This window comes from Thalassophryne amazonica, chromosome 5 (assembly GCF_902500255.1).
Source record: "Thalassophryne amazonica chromosome 5, fThaAma1.1, whole genome shotgun sequence".
Lineage (NCBI taxonomy): Eukaryota > Metazoa > Chordata > Actinopteri > Batrachoidiformes > Batrachoididae > Thalassophryne > Thalassophryne amazonica.
The window spans coordinates 44,078,308-44,097,618 of record NC_047107.1 but is presented as its reverse complement, the minus strand read 5'-3'; the positions used below and the strand labels follow the sequence as shown (position 1 = coordinate 44,097,618).

The following is a 19,311-nucleotide window of genomic DNA, read 5'->3' as shown; positions in this document are numbered from 1 at the left end:
GTTATGCTGTAGAAACATCTCAAGGTTGATTAGTGGAAATAGGATGCACCTGAGCTCAGTTTTAAGCTTCATACATGCATACAAGCCATGCATACAAGGCTGTACCTCACTTCGGTCACTCAGACCACATGTCTTTCTTCATGTACCCGCCTACAGACAGAGACAAAAACAAACAAACCCTGTCACCAAACAGATGACTCTGGACCCCAGAGTCTGAGGGCATCCTGCAGGACTGTTTTGCTCAGACAGACTGAGATGTGTTTGAAGCTGCAGTCACACTGGAGGGCTCCTCTGTCCGTATATAGAACTATGCTGAGTATGTGACTGTCTATATTAGTACTTGTGTTGATAACATTGTGCCCATCACGCCAGTCAGGAAGTTCCCCAACCAGAAGCCCTGGATCAATCGTCAGGTATGCCACATGCTGCATATTCACTCCCTTGCTTTTAAATCAGACAATGAGATGGAGTACAAAGCTGCAAAGTATAAACTGAGCCATCACAGCGGCCAAGAAGCAGTACAGGGAGAAGCTGGACAGCTTCAACAGTGCGGATGTGGCAAGGCCTGCAGCACATCACTGACTGTAGGACCACCACCAGTACTGTCAGCTTTACCATACCTTGACACTTGCACAAATTTGATCCCTGCACTGGCACACAGTCTGCCGTGCCAATGAGTAAATCGTTGTAAACTGTGTGCAAACTGTGCACAGTTGCGTGTCAGTGCACAAAGAAAACTTTTAAATGTTCGAAACTTATGGCACGTATTAAGTTTGTGAACTATTTGTGAACATTGCGCAACCTATTCGAAAACACTACGTGTGTCGTTGCGCGCAGTGCATCTGAACTTGAAATTGAGATGAGATGCTGCATCTATAATAAACATAATTTTAGATATACATTATCTAACTCACATGAAGGAATGAAAATACAACTGTGTTATCAATCCATTACAATATATACTCAACAAAAATATAAACGCAACACTTTTGGTTTTGCTCCCATTTTGTATGAGATTAACTCAACGATCTAAAACTTTTTCCACATACACAATATCACCATTTCCCTCAAATACTGTGCACAAACCAGTCTAAATCTGTGATAGTGAGCACTTCTCCTTTGCTGAGATAATCCATCCCACCTCACAGGTGTGCCATATCAAGATGCTGATTAGACACCATGATTAGTGCACAGGTGTGCCTTAGACTGCCCACAATAAAAGGCCACTCTGAAAGGTGCAGTTTTGTTTTATTGGGCGGGGATACCAGTCAGTATCTGGTGTGACCACCATTTGCCTCATGCAGTGCAACACATCTCCTTCGCATCATCCGTGAAGAGAACATCTCTCCAAAGTGCCAAACAGCAGCGAATGTGAGCATTTGCCCACTCAAATCGGTTACGACGACGAACTGGAGTCAGGTCGAGACCCCGATGAGGACGACGAGCATGCAGATGAGCTTCCCTGAGACAGTTTCTGACAGTTTGTGCAGAAATTCTTTGGTTATGCAAACCAATTGTTCCAGCAGCTGTCCGAGTGGCTGGTCTCAGACGATCTTGGAGGTGAACATGCTGGATGTGGAGGTCCTGGGCTGGTGTGGTTACACGTGGTCTGCGGTTGTGAGGCTGGTTGGATGTACTGCCAAATTCTCTGAAACGCCTTTGGAGACGGCTTATGGTAGAGAAATGAACATTCAATACACGAGCAACAGTTCTGGTTGACATTCCTGCTGTCAGCATGCCAATTGCACGCTCCCTCAAATCTTGCGACATCTGTGGCATTGTGCTGTGTGATAAAACTGCACCTTTCAGAGTGGCCTTTTATTGTGGGCAGTCTAAGGCACACCTGTGCACTAATCATGGTGTCTAATCAGCATCTTGATATGGCACACCTGTGAGGTGGGATGGATTATCTCAGCAAAGGAGAAGTGCTCACTATCACAGATTTAGACTGGTTTGTGCACAGTATTTGAGGGAAATGGTGATATTGTGTATGTGGAAAAAGTTTTAGATCGTTGAGTTAATCTCATACAAAATGGGAGCAAAACCAAAAGTGTTGCGTTTATATTTTTGTTGAGTGTATATTATAAATAAATACCTTTGAGACTTCCAAATGCGTTCTCTACCGCACAATGCGCATGAGACAACCTGCAGTTGTAGATAACTTCTCTGTGATTCTGTGAGCGATGAGAGAATGGTTTCATCAGCCACGTTCTGAGAGGAAATGCTTTATTGGCTACAAAATGATTATTTTATACAGCATGCCATCCAGTGAGACAAAGCGGGATGCATTGGCATGGTGAATTGCACAACAGTGTGGGGATTAAATTCGTGCAAGTGTGATGGAAGTGTCAAGGTGCCACAAGCAGCCTGCTGAATGATCAGATAAGAGAAGTCCTGCACACACCCAGATTTCCCAGACCACTCAACACCTTTCCCCCAACAGTCTCAACAGACCAGGTGCTCAGAGCACTGAAGAAAATTATCCACCACAAGGCAGTAGGACCAGACAACATTCCGGGGTGGGCCCTCAGAGCTAATGAGCTGGTTGGTGTTCTCACCACCATATTCAACCTCTCCCTCAGCCAGAGCACTGTTCCACTGTTTCAAGACTACAACCATTGTTCCCCTCCCCAAGAAAAGCCAGATGATGATAATTACAAGCCAGTCACATTCACTCCAGTCATTACAAAGTGTTTGAGAGAGTGGTCCTGGCCCACATTCAGAACAGCATGCTAGACACACTGGACCCCCTGCAACATGCATACTGGCCCAACAGGTCCACCTCAGATGCCATCACACTGCACTATTCCCTCTCTCACCTGGAAAACAAACACTCCTACATCTTTGTAAACTACAGCTCGGCCTTCAATCCACTCATCCCTCACAAACCCACCCACTAACTGCTCACACTTGGCTTGCACCCCACCCTCTGTGACTGGCTGCTAGACTTTTTGACTGACAGGCCCCAGTCTGTCAGGAGTGGACATATGACTTCAGCCAGCATTATCACCAACACCCCTCAGGGATGTGTCCTCAGACCCCTCCTCTACACCCTGTTCACCCATGAATGTGTCGCCTCCCACAAGAGCAAGATCATCCTGAGGTTTGCAGATGACACTGCAGTGATCGGTCGCATCACTGGATGTGACAAAGCAGCCTACAGGAGGTAGGTGCCCGGTTGAGTTGTCATAGTGTGATGACAACAACCTCACCCTCAACACAGACTTCAATTTCAATTTCAATTTATTTTCATTTATATAGCACCAAATCACAACAGAGTTGCCTCAAAGCGCTTCACACAGGTAAGGTCTAACCTTACCAACCCCCACAGCAACAGTGGTAAGGAAAAACTCCCTCTGGGGAAGAAACCTCAAGCAGACCAGACTCAAAGGGGTGACCCTCTGCTTGGGCCATGCTACAAACATAAATTACAGAACAATTCACAGAACAATTCACAGACAAATATACAAGAAATGCTATTGGCGCACAGGACAGGAGGATCACCAACACGAATACAACTCCCATCTCTGGATGGAGCGGCACCTTAAACAGAGAGAAAAAACAGAATCAGGCATCAGAAAGACAAATACATACTGTACGAGGTCTGTTAGAAAAGTATCCGACCTTTTTATTTTTTTCAAAAACCTGATGGATTTGAATCATGTGTGCTTGCATGAGCCAACCTTGACCCTTCGTGTGCATGCGTGATTTTTTTCACGCCTGTCGATTGCGTCATTTGCTTGTAAGCAGCATTTGTGTGAGGATGGGTGTAGTCTCTCGTCATTTATTCTTTGCAAGGAAAATGGCAGAATGACTGGAGCAGCGCGACTGCATCAAATTTTGACAGAAACTGGGCGACAGCCAGGTGGAAATACCATTCGGATTATTCAGATGGCTTTCGGTGACGATCCTCTGAGCATCACACAGATTAAGGAGCGGTACAACCGATTTAAAGGCGTCCGCACAACAGTGGAGAGCGCGCTGCGCTCCGGGCGGCCATCAACATGCTGAAATGACCAGATCATTTCCAAAGTGAACTCTGTGGTGACTATCCAAAAATTGCAGAAGAGGTGGACATCAGCACTTTTTTGGCACATTCCACTGTGACAGAAGATTTTGCCATGAAAAGAGTTGCAGCGAAATTCATCGGCACAAAGCTGATGGCGGAGCAAAAGCGCCTTTGTGTTGAAGTCTCACAGGACATGTTGTGACATGCCCACCTCGTCCACAATTTCTCGGATCGTCACACGACTGAAAAGCCACTGAAAGCCGTCTGAATCTTCCGAATGGTGGCTTATATACAGTGACAAAGTAATACGACTGATTTTTATTCTTCTGACCTTGGCAATGTGTAATATCCTGAGCAGAGCGGAGAATCAGAGTGATATTTGTAGCCCCCAACAGCTAATAAGCTAAACCTAGATTTATAAATAAGAGCAACACCCCTGCCTTGCTTTGCATCATGAGGGACGTGACTAAATGTATATGCTGGTGGGCAGGCCTCATTTAAGGGGAGGACAGCTGTAGGTTTAAGCCAGGTTTCACATAGCCCAATCATATCTAAGTGATGATCAATAATTAGATCATTGATCAACAATGATTTTGAGGACAGTGATCTTATGTTAATGAGACCCAGTCTAAGGACCTCAGTGGGGTTGACAGTTGAACTGTTTGGGTTTAGGGGTGGTTCCAGAGTAGCATATACAAGGTCTATTAGAAAAGTATCCGACCTTATTATTTTTTTCAAAAACCATATGGATTTGAATCACGTGTGATTATGTCAGACAAGCTTGAACCCTCGTGCGCATGCGTGAGTTTTTCCATGCCTGTCGGTTGCACTTTCTCTGGTTATCACAAGAGCTGGACATCAACCATTTTCTGGCAGATTTCACTTTTAACAAGAGATTTTGTCATGGAAAGCCAAGCGGAGGCTTCGCGCATCACGACTGATTTGCTGATGGAGTGAGACAAAGGAACACCTCCGTTTTGGTCTCACAGGACGGCTTTGAGATGGCGTTCAGACAGCTGTCGGTGGTTTTTTCGATCGAGTGATTATCCGAGAAATTGTGGATGTGCCTGGACATGCCAGAACATGTCCCGGGAGGCTTCATCACAGCGTTGCTGTGCGCCAAAAACTCCTGTAACAGTGGAATGTGCCGTTCATTTCCAAACTGGACGCTGTGTTTTATCCGGGATGTCGTCTGACTAGCACAGGAATGTGAAAATACGTGGACATGAGCACTTTTTCGGCACATTGAGACAGACGTACGGAGGAATTCCGCCCGTCACGGCGGTGCCGCATGGCACAAAGCAATGCCATGATGAAGCCTCATGGGACATGTTCTGGCATGTCCAGGCACATCCACAATTTCTCGGATAATCACTCAATGGAAAAACCACTGACAGCTGTCTGAACGCCATCTCAAAGCTGTCCTGTGAGACCAAAATGGAGATGTTCCTTTGTCTCAATCAATCAATCAATCAATCAATTTTTTTTATATAGCACCAAATCACAACAAACAGTTGCCCCAAGGCGCTTTATATTGTAAGGCAAGGCCATACAATAATTATGTAAAACCCCAACGGTCAAAACGACCCCCTGTGAGCAAGCACTTGGCTACAGTGGGAAGGAAAAACTCCCTTTTAACAGGAAGAAACCTCCAGCAGAACCAGGCTCAGGGAGGGGCAGTCTTCTGCTGGGACTGGTTGGGGCTGAGGGAGAGAACCAGGAAAAAGACATGCTGTGGAGGGGAGCAGAGATCGATCACTAATGATTAAATGCAGAGTGGTGCATACAGAGCAAAAAGAGAAAGAAACAGTGCATCATGGGAACCCCCCAGCAGTCTACGTCTATAGCAGCATAACTAAGGGATGGTTTAGGGTCACCTGATCCAGCCCTAACTATAAGCTTTAGCAAAAAGGAAAGTTTTAAGCCTAATCTTAAAAGTAGAGAGGGTGTCTGTCTCCCTGATCTGAATTGGGAGCTGGTTCCACAGGAGAGGAGCCTGAAAGCTGAAGGCTCTGCCTCCCATTCTACTCTTACAAACCCTAGGAACTACAAGTAAGCCTGCAGTCTGAGAGCGAAGCGCTCTATTGGGGTGATATGGTACTACGAGGTCCCTAAGATAAGATGGGACCTGATTATTCAAAACCTTATAAGTAAGAAGAATAATTTTAAATTCTATTCTAGAATTAACAGGAAGCCAATGAAGAGAGGCCAATATGGGTGAGATATGCTCTCTCCTTCTAGTCCCCGTCAGTACTCTAGCTGCAGCATTTTGAATTAACTGAAGGCTTTTTAGGGAACTTTTAGGACAACCTGATAATAATGAATTACAATAGTCCAGCCTAGAGGAAATAAATGCATGAATTAGTTTTTCAGCATCACTCTGAGACAAGACCTTTCTGATTTTAGAGATATTGCGTAAATGCAAAAAGCAGTCCTACATATTTGTTTAATATACGCTTTGAATGACATATCCTGATCAAAAATGACTCCAAGATTTCTCACAGTATTACTAGAGGTCAGGGTAATGCCATCCAGAGTAAGGATCTGGTTAGACACCATGTTTCTAAGATTTGTGGGGCCAAGTACAATAACTTCAGATTTATCTGAGTTTAAAAGCAGGAAATTAGAGGTCATCCATGTCTTTATGTCTGTAAGACAATCCTGCAGTTTAGCTAATTGGTAACAATGAAAATTTAAGCAATACCGTCTAATAATACTGCCTAAGGGAAGCATGTATAAAGTGAATAAAATTGGTCCTAGCACAGAACCTTGTGGAACTCCATAATTAACTTTAGTCTGTGAAGAAGATTCCCCATTTACATGAACAAATTGTAATCTATTAGACAAATATGATTCAAACCACCGCAGCGCAGTGCCTTTAATACCCACGGCATGCTCCAATCTCTGTAATAAAATTTTATGGTCAACAGTATCAAAAGCAGCACTGAGGTCTAACAGAACAAGCACAGAGATGAGTCCACTGTCCGAGGCCATAAGAAGATCATTTGTAACCTTCACTAATGCTGTTTCTGTACTATGATGAATTCTAAAACCTGACTGAAACTCTTCAAATAGACCATTCCTCTGCAGATGATCAGTTAGCTGTTTTACAACTACCCTTTCAAGAATTTTTGAGAGAAAAGGAAGGTTGGAGATTGGCCTATAATTAGCTAAGATAGCTGGGTCAAGTGATGGCTTTTTAAGTAATGGTTTAATTACTGCCACCTTAAAAGCCTGTGGTACATAGCCAACTAACAAAGATAGATTGATCATATTAAGATCGAAGCATTAAATAATGGTAGGGCTTCCTTGAGCAGCCTGGTAGGAATGGGGGTCTAATAAACATGTTGATGGTTTGGATGAAGTAACTAATGAAAATAACTCAGACAGAACAATCGGAGAGAAAGAGTCTAACCAAATACCGGCATCACTGAAAGCAGCCAAAGATAACGATACGTCTTTGGGATGGTTATGAGTAATTTTTTCTCTAATAGTTAAAATTTTGTTAGCAAAGAAAGTCATGAAGTCATTACTAGTTAAAGTTAATGGAATATTCAGCTCAATAGAGCTCTGACTCTTTGTCAGCCTGGCTACAGTGCTGAAAAGAAACCTGGGGTTGTTCTTATTTTCTTCAATTAGTGATGAGTAGAAAGATGTCCTAGCTTTACTGAGGGCTTTTTTATAGAGCAACAGACTCTTTTTCCAGGCTAAGTGAAGATCTTCTAAATTAGTGAGACGCCATTTCCTCTCCAACTTATGGGTTATCTGCTTTAAGCTACGAGTTTGTGAGTTATACCACGGAGTCAGACACTTCTGATTTAAAGCTCTCTTTTTCAGAGGAGCTACAGCATCCAAAGTTGTCTTCAATGAGGATGTAAAACTATTGACGAGATACTCTATCTCCCTTACAGAGTTTAGGTAGCTACTCTGCACTGTGTTGGTATATGGCATTAGAGAACATAAAGAAGGAATCATATCCTTAAACCTAGCTACAGCGCTTTCTGAAAGACTTCTAGTATAATGAAACTTATTCCCCACTGCTGGGTAGTCCATCAGAGTAAATGTAAATGTTATTAAGAAATGATCAGACAGAAGGGAGTTTTCAGGGAATACTGTTAAGTCTTCTATTTCCATACCATAAGTCAGAACAAGATCTAAGATATGATTAAAGTGGTGGGTGGACTCATTTACTTTTTGAGCAAAGCCAATAGAGTCTAATAATAGATTAAATGCAGTGTTGAGGCTGTCATTCTCAGCATCTGTGTGGATGTTAAAATCGCCCACTATAATTATCTTATCTGAGCTAAGCACTAAGTCAGACAAAAGGTCTGAAAATTCACAGAGAAACTCACAGTAACGACCAGGTGGACGATAGATAATAACAAATAAAACTGGTTTTTGGGACTTCCAATTTGGATGGACAAGACTAAGAGACAAGCTTTCAAATGAATTAAAGCTCTGTCTGGGTTTTTGATTAATTAATAAGCTGGAATGGAAGATTGCTGCTAATCCTCCGCCCCGGCCCGTGCTACGAGCATTCTGACAGTTAGTGTGACTCGGGGGTGTTGACTCATTTAAACTAACATATTCATCCTGCTGTAACCAGGTTTCTGTTAGGCAGAATAAATCAATATGTTGATCAATTATTATATAATTTACCAACAGGGACTTAGAAGAGAGAGACCTAATGTTTAATAGACCACATTTAACTGTTTTAGTCTGTGGTGCAGTTGAAGGTGCTATATTATTTTTTCTTTTTGAATTTTTATGCTTAAATAGATTTTTGCTGGTTATTGGTGGTCTAGGAGCAGGCACCGTCTCTACGGGGATGGGGTAATGAGGGGATGGCAGGGGGAGAGAAGCTGCAGAGAGGTGTGTAAGACTACAACTCTGCTTCCTGGTCCCAACCCTGGATAGTCACAGTTTGGAGGATTTAAGAAAATTGGCCAGATTTCTAGAAATGAGAGCTGCTCCATCCAAAGTGGGATGGATGCCGTCTCTCCTAACAAGACCAGGTTTTCCCCAGAAGCTTTGCCAATTATCTATGAAGCCCACCTCATTTTTTGGACACCACTCAGACAGCCAGCAATTCAAGGAGAACATGCGGCTAAACATGTCACTCCCGGTCCGATTGGGGAGGGGCCCAGAGAAAACTACAGAGTCCGACATTGTTTTTGCAAAGTTACACACCGATTTAATGTTAATTTTAGTGACCTCCGATTGGCGTAACCGAGTGTCATTACTGCCGACGTGAATTACAATCTTACCAAATTTACGCTTAGCCTTAGCCAGCAGTTTCAAATTTCCTTCAATGTCGCCTGCTCTGGCCCCCGGAAGACAATTGACTATGGTTGCTGGTGTCGCTAACTTCACATTTCTCAAAACAGAGTCGCCAATAACCAGAGTTTGATCCTCGGCGGGTGTGTCGTCGAGTGGGGAAAAACGGTTAGAGATGTGAACGGGTTGGCGGTGTACACGGGGCTTCTGTTTAGGGCTACGCTTCCTCCTCACAGTCACCCAGTCAGCCTGCTTTCCCGACTGCTCGGGATCTGCCAGGGGGGAACTAACGGCGGCTAAGCTACCTTGGTCCGCACCGACTACAGGGGCCTGGCTAGCTGTAGAATTTTCCACGGTGCGGAGCCGAGTCTCCAATTCGCCCAGCCTGGCCTCCAAAGCTACAAATAAGCTACACTTATTACAAGTACCGTTACTGCTAAAGGAGGCCGAGGAATAACTAAACATTTCACACCCAGAGCAGAAAAGTGCGGGAGAGACAGGAGAAGCCGCCATGCTAAATCGGCTAAGAGCTAGTAGCTACGCTAACCTAGCGGATTCCTAAAAACACGCAAAGTGAATAATGTGTAAATAATTTAGATGTGATTCAGCAGAAGGAGTGCTTTAGTTAAGGCACGTAAAGATTACACTGGGAAACAAATCGTAATCTAGATAACTAGATCAATCTAACTGCGCAGATTAAACAGCTAACCGATACAGCAAAACACCGCTGTGCTCCGGAACAGGAAGTGATACAATACCGCAGTGAGAGCCAACCACCAGTAGAGGCAAGCAAGAGGATATCTCAATATCTCAAGAGATGAGATATTGATATATCTCATTGATTGATATTGATATTGATATCGCGCTCACTCCATCAGCAAATCGGTCGTGACGCGCGAAGCCTCCGCTCAGCTTTCCATGACAAAATCTCTTGTTAAAAGTGAAATCTGCTGAAAAATGGTTGATGTTCAGCTCTTGTGATAACCAGAGAAAGTGCACACGACGGTCCGGCTCCACAGAGCCATCCGTTTAGAAATGATCCGGTGGTTTGTGGCTCTCGATGGCACGGAGCGCGGCGCGCCGAGTGTCCTTAAAGCCGTCCTTAAAGCTGTAGTAACAGTCCTTATTCTCTGTGAAGCCCGTAAAATTTTCACCGAAAGCCAGATAAATTTTTCGAATGGTTTCCAGGTGCCAGTCTCTAACAGTTTCTGAAAAAATTATGATGGAAAAAAAGCCCAAATCATTCCACCATTTCCTGATAATGAAAATCCGCCGAGTGGGTGAACCACTCCTCACTCAAAGCCTGCTCACAGGCGAATGATGCAACCGACAGGCGTGGAAAAACTCACGCATGCACACGAGGGTTCAAGCTTGTCTGACGTGATTCAAATCCATATGGTTTTTGAAAAAAATAATAAGGTCGGATACTTTTCTAATAGACCTCGTATAAGATGCCTAGAAGTAGGTTTAGGTTTAAGGCATTCCACGCTCGTTGTAGGTAGCAGACACGAAATCTTTGCTGTTGCTGGAACAACCACTGGGCCATCCTCAGTTTCAACATCATCCAATATAGTAATGGGTATTAAGTTTGGAAAGCATATCCCTCTATGGTTTTTATGGACACGACTATGGAAGCAGGCCACAGTCTCAACTTGTTGAAATTCCCTCCCTGGCAAATAAACTGCACTATCACCATAGTGGATTTCTGCACTAAATTCCCAGCTAAGCCAATGGATTCCACACCCACATTTGTCATAAGCCTTGCAGGGTTTCTAATCGCCTGCTGTGTGGCCTGCTGTAGATTCCTAATGTTACCCTCCCTGTAGAGCTCTATCTATGTTCACAGACAAGATGGCAGCGCCTTCCCCATTAGGGTGGAGGCCGTCCGGCATCAGCAAGCCACGGTGGCCCCAGAACGAATGCCAGTTATCAATAAAGCTAAAGCCTTGCTGTCTACAAAACTGCGCCAGCCACCTATTTAACGATGTCAGCCTGCTAAACGCCTCATCAGTACCCCGGGAGGGGAGAGGACCAGAGACTATTAACTGATGCGACACATCTTTCTGGCAAGGTCACAGGTCCTCTCTATGTCCATTTTTGTGACCTCTGAGTGCTTCATCCTGATATCATTGGTGCCAACGTGAATAACTATGTTACTATATCTCATGTCATGTTCCTTCGTATGTCTTCCCTTCTGCAGCGTCAGCACCCTAAGATGAGCTGCAATGTCAGGAGCTCTGGCCCCAGGAATACATTTAACATCAGCCGGCATCTGTAACCTGACTTTGTGGGTGATAGAATCCCCTATCACTAAAGTCCGGTGTTTCGGCCTGGAGACAGGAGTGGAAGTCACTTATGGGCTCAGAGAATTCACATCTGGCAAATCCAAGGGGGAGAACCGATTCACAGTTCACACTGGCGAGTGTGATCAGGGTGCCACAACCGGGCACCAAGACCTACGGGGCTTCCTCCACCTAGCCACAGTCTGAAAGCCGTCCTCCACAGCCGATGCTGATGCTAACGGGCTCGCTAGCCGGCCCAACACTAACCTCATCTGGAGTGCCTGTAACATCTAACTCCACTGAGCTAAGAAGCTGCTCTAACTTACGGACACGGTTCTCTAAGAGAGCCACCCTATCTTCCAACATCACGCAGGATTTACGGAGGGTGTAAAGTAGAATTAGTAGTGTACTTTGTGCACTAAGAAATTCAAGAATGTAGCCAAGCAAACACGAGCTAACCAATAATGGATAAGCTAACCACTCCTAAGGCTCACACAGACGCAAATAAATTTATTAAAATTCACAGCAGTTACACTGAAAAACAGAAGTATTAAACAGGTCAAAAAGCAGCAGCTATAAAATACACTAAACAGTTAATTAACTTGCAGGAGTGTAAAAAATGAAATGAAAAAATGAAGACGGGGGTCCGAAATAGCTAACACAAGCTAACCGCTAGCGAAAAAGCTAGCCGCTCCTAAGACTTTACACAGGAGTAAAATAATGACTTAAAATTCACAGCAGTTCGACTGAAAAACGAACAGAAGTATTAAACGGGTAAAAAAGAAACAGCTATAAAAAGTAACGACGGAGAGGGGAGGGGTCGACCTAGCTAGTGAAAAGACAGGACGAAGGAGATGATAGTGGGCATGAGGAAGGAGAGGAACCCTCATCAACCACTGTTTATCCGGGAGCTTGAAGTGGAAAGAGCGAGCAGCTTGAAATACCTCGGGGTCCACATTAGTGAGGACCTCACCTGGACATTGAACACTTTACAGCTGGTTAAGACGGCCCAACAATGGATGTATTTCCTGAGGAGACTGAGGACATTTGGCATGTCACTCAAGATCCTCAGCAACTTCTACAGCTGCGTTGTTGAGAGCAGCTTAACTGACTGACTGACTCCAGTCATCTGCAGAGAGTGGTTAAGACTGCTGAGAGGATCGCCAGGACTCCACTGCCCTCTCTGCAGAGCATCTACCAATGTAGAGTCCACAGGAGAGCTACCTCTATACTCAAAGACACCACCCACCCACAACACAACATGCATCTACCCTCAGGCCAGAGGTACAGAAGTGTGACATGCTGAATATCAAGACTAAAAAACGCTTTCTTCCCCTCTGCCATCAGACTCCTCCTCACAACCATGGACTACCTCATCACTGTACATTTTGTGCACACTTGCATTTTGCACAACTGGGTTGCACATTCCATTGCACATGGCGCATTCCATTGTAGGTATCACACACTTTCTATATATTGGATATTTTTGTCATTGTATTTTGTATTTATTGTATTTTTACTTACTGTGTGTTTTTCATTCTATTTTTTACTGTCTATATGTTAAAAGCCAAGTGGCCTCTGTGTATGTGTGTAAGTTTGACCACGGAGACACTGGGGAGAGCTGGCATTGCTGTTTGGTATGCTTATTTATTTTGGGTCAAGGATGAATGCCACAAAAATTGAAAGTTGATAGGACTAATTATTTTTGAAGAAATTAGGGATATTAGGTAGCATCATTGAACAATGGATGTTGATAATTAAATTCTGGACTCATATGCTATACCAGCAGGGGGCAGTAAATCATGATCTATATATTAAAAGCCAAGTGGCATCTGTGTAAGTGTGCATGTGTGTGTAACTTCAATTATGGAGAAACTGGGGAGAGCTGACATTTTGTGTTTGGTGTACTTATGTATTTTGGATAAACGCCTCGAAAACAAATATTTTTGGAGAAATTAGGGATGTTAGCTAACAAAAGCGAACAATGGATGTTGATATCACCATTAATCAGTCCCTGGTAACCAGACAAGCTCTGAACAAAAGAATCTCAACCTTGCCAGCTGTAAAACATGACATCAACTGAATGTGCCAAATAATAAATACAATTATTCACAAAATGTTCTTATTTTAATTTCCTGCACTTTCAGTTACACTTAATATAGCAACTTTGCATAATTTATTACCACCCTTGACACTACCCAATGTAGAGCCTGGGGATCCCCACGGGCAACGCACTAGTTTATACAGTATATAACTCAGCACCAGTGTAGACAGCAAAGTAAGAATTTCATTGCACAGAGAAACTTGTTCCTTAATCTTGGATTGAATCTTGAAGTCATATTCCAACCACGTTTGATAGATCTTGGCTTCTGAGTTGCTGACATATACAAAAAAAGGTATATATAATGATCTGTCTGGGCTTCTTGTTTGTTAAAATGTTCAAAAAAGATATTTTTCAGACCATGTTTTCCTTGACTTTGACGTAACTACTACAGAATTTAATTACCGCTCAATATCATCCAAGTAATGTTCCTACCATGTTTGGTGCCTCCAGACTTCTTGGTAGTTGAGATGTGCAAAAAATAGATGTCCTCTACAGAGAGCTCACCGCAGGGCACAGAAACACTGGCCGCCCACAACTGAGGTACAAGGAGGTGTGCATGAGAGACATGAAGGCGCTTGACATGTCCAGCTCTCCACAAGTTCTTTTATACTTACTCGACTGGTAAGGACTGAAAGCCGAGATAGACATGTCCCAACTTGTCCTCTAACACTCTGAAACGGAGGTGTTCCTTTGTCTCGCTTCATCAGCGAATCGGTCGTGACGCGCGAAGCCTCCGCGCGGCTTTCCATGACAAAATCTCTTGTTAAAAGTGAAATCTGCCGGAAAATGGCTGATGTCCAGGTCTTGTGATAACCAGAGAAAGAGCACACGACGGTCTCGTATCCACAGAGCCATCAGCTTAGAAATGATCCAGTGGTTTGTGCCGCATCGTCGCAGCTCGCAGCGCGGCGCACCGACCGTCCTTAAAGGGGTCCTTAACCCTGTAGTTAAAGTCCTTATTCTCTGTGAAGCCCGTAAAATTTTCACTGAAAGCCAGATAAATTGTTCGAATGGTTTCCAGGTGCCAGTCTCTAACAGCTTCTGAAAAAATTCTGATGGAAAAAAAGTCCTTTTCATTCCGCCATTTCCAGACAATGAAAATCCGACGAGGGGGCGGGACCACTCCTTCAACAAGGCATGCTCACAGGCGAATGACGTCACTGACAGGCGTGGAAAAACTCACACATGCGCACGAGGGTTCAAGCATGTCTGACGTAAAAACATATGAATGAAATCCATATAGTTTTTGAAAAAAATAAAAAGGTACGATACTTTATGGACAGACCTCATAGATCTTCTGTGGTGACCCCTAATGAAAACAAGGGAGCGGCCGAAGGGACTTACTTTACTTTTATATGGTCGAATCACAAACGTTTTGAGAACGTTACACCTAACTTTCTGGAAACAAAAAAGAAACTTTCCTTAAGGCCCCTTCACACATAACACAATTGAAGTCGACTGGCGCATGAAGGAGGAAATGCATGCCACTCGTGAAAAATCTGAGCCGCCTCAAATGCCTCGTACAGCTGTTGCCACAGCCATTCGCACACACCAGAGGCCAAAAGATAGCGAGTGCCCTGCAAGAGTCCATTCGACCACCCTCTTGGCAGGTGTCGGCCAAATTCTAGGTGCCACACACGAACATCCAACACCACTCGCTGAACACTTAGAAAAGACAGGGCTATTCACACTCCCAGCATGAGAGTAGAGTGCAGATGACCACATTCGAGCTGTCTGTGAAAACGGTCTAAGTGACCCACGAGTGTGGCGTTACCAAGCAACACATATGTCAAGCAAGTGGCCCTGCCCCCCATCACATGTGGCGTGTGGCGAGGGGGACATATTTGCATGACGTGCTGATAATTATGTACAGACAACATCACATAGGGACCAGCCAGCCATGTATGAGCGCACACAGCATGGCATGGCACCTCTCAGCTGATCATCGGCCAGCCACTCACTGACAGCTGGAATTGATGGCTCAGTGCACATGACGTGTTACATTAAAAATACAGAGAACACAGCCAGGATAAGTATATAAATAAATACTACAATAACTACATACATAATTAATACAAATAAATAATCACAAAACACAGAGAGTGACACTTTGTTCTGTGTACTGATCAAACAGGTGGGCGTGTCTGCAAGCAGCAGCAGCTGTTGGGATCTGTCGACCTGCAAGTCACAGCTGGAGAACACATACCGTGTTCTGACGGACATGGCATTACAACTGTCCACTGTGAGACATGTGCGTGTGCTTGCTGTCCTCACATGGAAGTACATAAAAACATATATCGCCTTTGCAACTGGCTGGAGCGACCATGTCAGCATGCACATCGGCAGGCTGTGCCAGGAGAAAAGGACCGTCTGATCATGTGTACCCTCAGGTGGAGATTTGAATGTCACGTCATTCATGTGAGCTATGGTCCTCATGACAGTGTGTTGTTCGGCGTGCTGCTTACTGTACATGCATGCTGGGCCGGCTGGACATAGGGCCAGCAGATGTGGACATAAGAGCGCACTGCTTCATTCATGTCATTTCATGTCTTGACGTCTATGCCCATGAGTCATATACATATATTGGATTGAAGTCATGTGATTGGCTGGACCATTCTAGCAGCATTGTTTTCATTCTCTGAAACCAATTGAGAGCTTCCTTTGCTGTGTGTTGCTGAAATGTCCAACCTCGTTTCATCTTTTTCATCCTGGTAGATTCTTAATAGAATATCTCGGTACTTTTTCCATTCATCCTTCCTTCAACTTTATGAAGTTTTCCAGTGCGATATGCTGAAAAGCAGCCCCACACAATGATGTTCCCACCCCCAAACTTCACTGTTGGTATGGTGTTTTGGGGGTGAAGTGCAGTGCCAAACATGGTGTGTATTATGGCATCCAAAGAGTTCAATTTTGGTTTCGTCTGTCCAGACTATATTTTCCCAGTATTTCACAGATTTGTCTAAATGCTGTACAGCAAACTTTAAACGAGTTTCAACATGCTTTTTCTTTAACAATGGAGTCTTGCGTGGTGAGCGTGCATACAGGCCATGGAGGTTGAGTGTATTATTTATTGTTTTCTTTGAAACAATTGCACCTGCTAATTCCAGATTTTTCTGAAGCTCTCCACAAGTGGTACTTGGCTTGTGGCCAACTCTTTTGGCAATTTTGTTTCAATCCTCTGTCAGGCTGGTTCATGGTGAAGTGAGTTTCTTTCCACTTCTGGATTATGGCCCCATAGTGCTCACTGGAACATTCAGACATTCTTTTGTAACCAATGCCATCGGTATATTTTGCAACAATAAGATTGCAAAGATCTTGAGAGAGCTCTTTGCTTTTACCCATCATGAGATATTTCTTGTGTGACACCTTGGTAATGAGACACCTTTTTTATAAGACATCAGTTGGGATTGAACCAACTGGTATTAATTTGCACGGACAAGGGGCAGGATTACTTTCTAATTGCTGATAGATTTCAGCTGGTGGCTTGGCTTACCATGTCTTTTTGTACCTCCCTTTCTTCAGGTGTTCAATACTTTTTCCTGTGACATTTCACAGTATTACACATAATTTAATTTATGGACATCTATGGTTTGATTTCTTTGTATGTGTGGGTTGCTTGGGTTGTTACGGACATCTGGTGAAAATTTCACGCCAGTAGCACCTTTAGAAGTATATCTACTCAGAAAAATGATGTGTTCAATACTTACTTTACCTGCTATCATGTTTTTTTCTTTCTTTCTTTTTTTCCCTTAACATGAGTAAAAAAAAAAAAAAAAAAAAATTGGCCTGACATGACTAATCTAATCAGGTCTCTCCTTTGGTAAAGCAAGCAGATGGGAAATGCTCCCAGCCCAAATCGTGAAGCACTACATGCGCTTCAAACACAGATGTCTGACTCTATAGCTCTGGCCCTATGGTAGTTTACTTCACCATTTCTGTTCAAAATTCTTCAGATGTATTTTTTTTTTTTTTTGCTTTCTAAGTGAACAGAGGGCACAATGCCCTCTGCAGCCTACAAACACTGAATGCCTTATGAGCATTTTGCACCTGTGCCTATTCATCAAACATCTGAGCAAACATTTGCACTGAGGGAAAAATGTAACATATATTTTTTCCTTCCTCTGTTAAAGTTCAAAATACAAGCTTGCACCAGTACGATGCATGCTGCAAACTAAACTTGAGGTGGAAAGCATTCAGACAGTGATGCACTTTCATCCGTTAAAGCAAAGGTCCATGTGGACAGTGCATGAGGAATGTAAAAGCGCAACCTTGCATTTCATGCCATGTGGAAAGAATGTGTGTATGAGTTCAAACAGCAGGAGCGCACAGAGTTTACAAAAAAGCACAGAACTACAAAAGAAAGAAAATCATACACCGTCATGAGGCTGTACACAGGTAAACAAACAAAACAGCATTAGCAATAGGAGCTGACAGCACCCGGGCGGAATCAGACTTTATACTGTCCTATTTACATTGTAGCATATGGTGCAATTACAATTAAAGTGTGAATCTGGTTATGTATTCAAATAGGACTGTGTGTGTGTGTGTGTGTGTGTGTGTGTGTGTGTGTGTGTGTGTGTGTGTGTGTGTGTGTGTGTGTGTGTGTGTGTGTGCATGTGGCCCTGCGATAGACTGGTGTCCTGTCCAGGGTGCACCCCACCTTTACTCCAGTGATCACTGGGATAGGTTCCAGCTCTTCCATGACCCTTAACTGGAATAAGTGTGTTCAAAAAATCAGTGAAAGAATCTTTACAGAAAAAAAATGTTTAACGTCCTCAAAACCACAATGCCTCTAACCGCAATGCTGCTAATGAGATGAAGTGACTGAACGTTACCTATCCAATTGCATTTCTTCAGCAGAACATTCAATTATTTTTGTTGCCATTAGCTAGTCCTTCACATATCCAGTGGCAGTGACAGATGTCCTTTGTCCACAGGCTTAGTTTTTTCACACTAGCAGAAGCTAAACAGGGTAGTTCTGCTTGCACTTTGGTGCTGGCTATAACAGTAGAATTTCCAGGCTCAGAATCCATCCCTGTAGGTGTAAATCACTGAACGTCCCCACAGAGGTAGAAATAGCACAATTCTGCATGAGAAACATTTTAAGGGCTTAAATCCCACATGATGAAGCAAGCTTTAAGTTTTTTTCACTCAAATCGCCAGCCCAGTACTACTGCGTGTGCAGTATAACTCCATAAAATTCAGTGATAGTTAATCCAAACTATACTTTTTTTGGAATCTTTATGATCAGACAAATAATGTGGTATACTTTTCAATATGACTGGAGCATTTTTAAATTTTGACCTCTGTGTAATTCTTCATTGACCCCTACCTGACCACAGCTACCACCCTGGGTTGGCCATTATGCATTTTTGTGTAGGCCGTGGTACACTGAGGCTGGATTGTAAGTAGGGATGTCCTGATCAGGTTTTTTTGGCCCCGATCCGATTCCCAGTCATCTGATTTTGAATATCTGCCGATACCGAGTCCCGATCCAATACTTAAAAAAGCTGAATGAACAATGAACAAATGCTAAATATATAATATTTTCATTTTAATCACCTTATTTTATTATCTAGCACTTAAACAGTGCACTTCTCCTTGAGGTAGCTTGAACAATCAAGTAATAATCTACCAGA

The 19,311-nt window shown here is 43.5% G+C and overlaps 2 long non-coding RNA genes across 4 annotated transcripts in view; both read right to left on the bottom strand.

The window, feature by feature from the left end:
* Positions 1-19,311, bottom strand: part of LOC117510388 — a 125,037-nt gene that overhangs the window by 60,252 nt on the left and 45,474 nt on the right. The window lies entirely within an intron of this gene.
* On the bottom strand, positions 3,189-12,490 carry LOC117510391. The gene is made up of 3 exons (XR_004560710.1): positions 12,416-12,490; positions 11,737-11,742; positions 3,189-3,224 (listed from the first exon to the last, which is right to left on the bottom strand). It is a non-coding gene; the product is annotated as an uncharacterized LOC117510391 (long non-coding RNA).